Here is a 5192-nt window from a genome sequence, read left to right as displayed (position 1 = left end):
AGAGGAACTGTTTTGATAATAATGAGGGCAATGAATGTACAAATGCACTTTACACAATTGATGTATGTATGGAATGTGATAAGAGTTGTATGAGCCCCTAATAAAATAACTTTAAAAAAAGAAAGAAAACATCCCAACCCAGTGCTGCCCAAACCCACAAGTCCAACACTAACCCATATTTCGAACACCAATCCACAAAGTCCTCCTCCATCTCACAAAACAGAGGCAATGATGCTGACTGCAGGAGGGAAGCGGAGTCAATGAATGTATAAAGCAACTCAGCGCTGGCTCCAGCACCCAGAGCTGCATCAGGGTAGGTCCATGTGGCTTCTCCTTGGGGATGTCTTGCAGGAAGTCAGCCTTGCAAGCTGAAGCAGGGAACAGCTAAGGCAGCTGCACCCTGGTCCAACCATTAAAAAGCAAGAGACCTGAGAACTAGAAAGGCGAGGTTCACCAAGTCATTTATTCCTCCACCCTTCAATTAATCCCACGTGTATTTATCAGCCAGGTTGGCACAATAAACTAACTCAACTAGCATCCTTATTTTCATGTTCTTTTCTTGCTTCCTGTTGAATGTGAGCGTTCAAGGCTTTTTAACAATTTGTCTGCCCTTAGGTTAGGCTGGAGGTCCAGGCTCGTTATCAAGTTCTGCAGGTTGCTGTACTTGACTGAGTCCAGTTTCTCCTGGAAGTGGACACTCATTGCAATCAGCAGTCCAGGTGACCACAAAGAGCTCAGTCCGCAATGTTCTGAACGCCATTCAAAACTCTGGCGCCACTGTAAGCATTCTGTCCTTTTCTCTTTTCCTTTGTTTATACTGTCTTTTTTTTCTCTTTTTAGCCCAAACCTGATCCCTTGAGAAAACTTTAGGCTCTTAACTTCCTGGAAAAAAGTGGGGAAAGTGATTTTTTTTAAATCATTTTATTGGGGGCTCTTACAGGTCTAATCACATCCATTGTGTCAAGCACATTTGTACATATGTTGCCACGTCATTTTCAAAACATTTTCTTTCTACTTGAGCCACAGGTATTAGCTCATTTCTAACCCCCACTCTCCCACCCTCATGACCCCTTGGTAATTTATAAATTTTTATTGTTTTCATGTCTTACACTAACTGCTGCCTCCTTTCCCCCCCTTTTCTGTTGTCTGTCCCCCTGTGATGGGGTTATATGTAGATCATTATGATAGGTCCCCCCCCCCAACCTTTCCCTTACCCTCCTGGTATCACTACCCTCATTATTGGTTCTGAGAGGTTTTCTGTTTATATATAAACATCTTTTATCCAGAAGTGGAAAATTCTGTCTTTAGGTGGGGGCACATAAAAATATGGTGGATGAGGATTTCAGATTTTCCAGCAGTCTGAAGTTCACATGTTTGCTCCTATAAGTATGTGAATATTTGTCAGACTGTTCTATTCCAGGTTCAGAAGGGAAGAATAAGTGATAAATCGCTTTAATACCCCTCCTCCCTTTTTAAACAAATTATAAACATAGACTGGCTGGCAATCCTCACATCTGTTCAGCCTCATCTCCTATAAAATACTGTTCTAGTGCACTTAAGATATTCTTCTTCCTACTTCTACCTAGCTGGTGTTTCCTTTTTATCCTTCAAATCTTATTTCAAATATCCTCTCTGAAACTGTAGCTGCTCTTGGCAAAAATCTGATTATTCTTTCTGTTTTGTCACTATAGCGAACATATTCATGTACTATATTATATATTACCCTTGCATATATTATAGGATGAGTACATTGGACTAATTGAAGCACTGTTGATTTTGGTGTGCAGAATGCAAAAACAAAACCTTGCTGCTATCGCATCAATGATGACTCATAATAATCCCTTGTGTCTTCCAAATACTGTAACTGTTTACTGGAGTAGAAAGCCCAGTCTTTCTCCACCATTCATTTTGATATGTTCCTCATTAAATCAAGAACTATTAAGATAATTACCTGGCTCAAAGTGAGTACTCATATGCTTTTTAAAAGAATGTAGCAAAAAATAGGAAACGGAAATAGAAAAGGGTGATGATGTCTGTGTCTTCCCACACTCCAAAATAATTAACATAATTTATGTGATTAATATGATTAAATGAGCATGAGATAAGCCCCATATATGGTTAATATAGCTCAGTCTGGGCTTATAGCCGGTTAACTAGTGTAGTAAGTGATCTGAGCTAAGCTGTTTTCTAAAACTAAACTCTAAGAAGACCAGTGATATTGTAAGATTAATCTAAGTCCCAGAAGATATAAGTAAAGAGGAGAGCAACATGGTATAACATAAGTTCCCAGATAGCCCAGATAACAGGCTGAGGGCCTCAGAGGACCTATTTCCATCTATCTCCATTTACACCACAGGAAACTTGTAGAGATGCTGGAAGATCAGAACATTGCCACAGTGATGAGGAAATGCCTCCTTTGAAGTTACCACACAGGGGTTTTGAAGAAGCAGCCTTAGAATTGGGTGTGTGTACGTGAGTGAGTGTAGAATGGTACAGAGTGAATGATGCAAAATGCAACTGTCATTCTTGTGCAACTGGAAGTACTGTTGCTGCTCATACTTCCCTTCCTTAATGACTGTGCAGTCTGGAAGTTGGGGAAGCAGTTACAAAGGCCACCGCAGACCAAGGCTGGGCTAAGGGTGGTGGCAGATAAGCCACCCAGCCACGAGTTCCCTCCTCATTATACTTCTCCCTTTCATGTCTGTTATTACATCAGATCTGACAACAGTCGTGTAATGTAGACAAGATTATGATTACAACTTCTCTTTTACACTTGAGAATATCAAGGCCTAAAAAAGTGGAGGGAGGGAGGGGAAAAATGAGGACCTAATGCCGGGGGCTTAAGTGGAGAGGAAATGTTTTGAGAATGTGAGGGCAATGAATGTACAAATGCACTTTACACAATTGATGTATGTATGGATTGTGATAAGAGTTGTATGAGCCCCTAATAAAAAGATTAGGAAAAAAAAAGAAGTGGAGGAACTTGCCCAGGTCCCAGAGTCAGTTCCAAGTCCCAGTCTTAGGGCTCAGGTATGAATTTTAAAAGGTTTGTTTGATTCTATACCCAGTGCCTTTTCTCCTCTTTCAAATGCCAGAGTCCAGTACTGACTGGACACAGAACCAAGTGAATGAATGTCTATGAGGAAGCTTTTCCCCCTACTCAACTGCTCAATTACTTTCCCCTTATGGATGAGCATGATCCTTGCTCCTCAACCTTTCCATCACTTCAATGTTTCACTTTCAACCCAATAATAACATTGATTGCAAATGTAAATTCTTCCATCTTGAATTATATTCTCTCAGAGACTCCAGTCACTTAATAATTATTTAATATCTCCTATGATTTATCAAGTACTACAAATATCTTGTAGCTCATCCAATATATTGGGAAACAAGAGACCAAAAACAAAATTATCATAAATGTTAAGAAGGAAATCAGCAAGGTGTCAAACATGTAGGGGAAAAGGAGGTCAGTGAGCTACTTTAGTTAAGCTTGACAGGGAAACCTTTCATTGGAAAGGATAGTTGAAGTTGAAACCTGAAGGAGTGAACCCTAAGTTGACCTGGGATGGGAGGGGGAAGAAGTTATCAAGTAGAAGGGAAGTTCAAAGGTCTTGAGGTAGCAAAGAACCACAGGTCCACATAGTCCAGCAAATTAGGGTTGATAAACATCTGGAGGCACTTTTGTATGCAATAATGACACTGCATAAAACTAGAAATTCCTTTGGTTTCAGATCCACCCTTGATAAAAGTTCTTTAAATGAAACAGAAGAGAACCTTAACCCAAATTATTTCACTTAATGTAGTTAGAAAAAATTGCCACCACCCTATAAAATACAGTTAGCTTAAGGTATTTTACTTACTGCAGTCACTATGGAATTTTTATAACTCACTTCATTACTCAAAAGCTAAATAGATTGTATTCAAATGACACCTTAAAGGTTCAGATAATACTGAGAGTTTTGTTTGCCTGACTTGGTGATTAAACACTAGACCCTGTTATCTAGTTAGTCAACAAAGACATCCTGAGACTGGTCTAAGAGTTAGTGAACCTCATTGTTCTGTTTGCTTGCTCAGGGTCAACAGTTGTTAACCACAGTTACCCTAAAACCTGAGTTAATGTAAACATCTAAACATATTCAAAGATTACAGTAACAAAATTCAAATACGACAAAGGGGAAAGTATCAGAGCTAAAATTACGAACCCTTAATTGGTAAAAGACTATGGAGGACAGTGGAAGCCCAAAACCCATCTTCAGATTTAACTAGTTAGGTTAAGAAGCTGGCAGACCCCCATTAGCCATAAACAAAGGTCTCAAACAGCCTTAATATCAGACAGAGATCATTGTAATCTTGGTTATGCTGGATTGAACTTGATACTTAGTTAGCTGACATCCCTATTGACTCAACCAGAATTTGTTCTAGGTGCAAGTATCTCTTGCTCATTCCATGACAAAAATTTCTTACCTGGCTTTTTAAATATTGAGGGTGGTCTTTTCTTTCTTACTTATTATTTATATTTTTATCTTTATATTATTATTATTTTATCCTTACCACTTTATTTCCATTTTGTTTTTTATTGTTTCTGTTGGGTTTCCCAATTTGTGAAGCACAGTAGAAATGGATACATAGAGATAATAACTGATGCTAGGGTTTATAGGGGATGTAAGTATGGGGGTGAGAGTTAGGGAGGGTAGGAGGATTTGGTAGTAAACAATGAAGGAGTGGGGGAGTGAGCACTAGAACTGATTGTGAGTATACAACTCATTTTAAAGGCAATTTAACCATGGGGTGGGAGGATGGACTAAATTAATTGTGGTAATGATTGTACAATTCTTCTTGATATGACTGAAAGGTTGAACTATTGAATTGTATCACATGTGGATTAGGTGCAAATAAAAATGTAAAAAAAATTAAAGAGCTATATAAAAGTCTCCCAAAATATAAATTCCAAAGTAAAAAGTAGATATTCTCTGTGTATTCTGAATTCAAACAGTAACCCATAAAGACAGTCTGTTTTGCAGTGCTGTGGTCTCCTCACTAGTATGCCTTCTAAGTAAAAACTTCTCTTTCTTCCTCTACCTTGGAGTGAGTAAACTGGCTGCAACTTTCAAGAATAAAATACCTTCACCTCAGGTAACAGAAAAGTCATGTACTGTGTATATATTATGTTCCAGAAAACAACTATTCCT

The 5192-nt window shown here is 38.6% G+C and overlaps 1 pseudogene; it reads right to left on the bottom strand.

Annotated features, from left to right (window-relative positions):
• LOC115872307 overlaps positions 1–760 on the bottom strand; it is a 3132-nt pseudogene extending 2372 nt beyond the window's left edge.
• Between the last annotated feature and the right edge of the window lie 4432 nt (positions 761–5192).

This window comes from Echinops telfairi, unplaced genomic scaffold (assembly GCF_000313985.2).
Source record: "Echinops telfairi isolate 266 unplaced genomic scaffold, ASM31398v2 ScPeMD7_7423;HRSCAF=8461, whole genome shotgun sequence".
Classification (NCBI taxonomy): domain Eukaryota; kingdom Metazoa; phylum Chordata; class Mammalia; order Afrosoricida; family Tenrecidae; genus Echinops; species Echinops telfairi.
The sequence above is the reverse complement of the archived record's forward strand: the minus strand, read 5'-3'. Positions and strand labels throughout refer to the sequence as shown.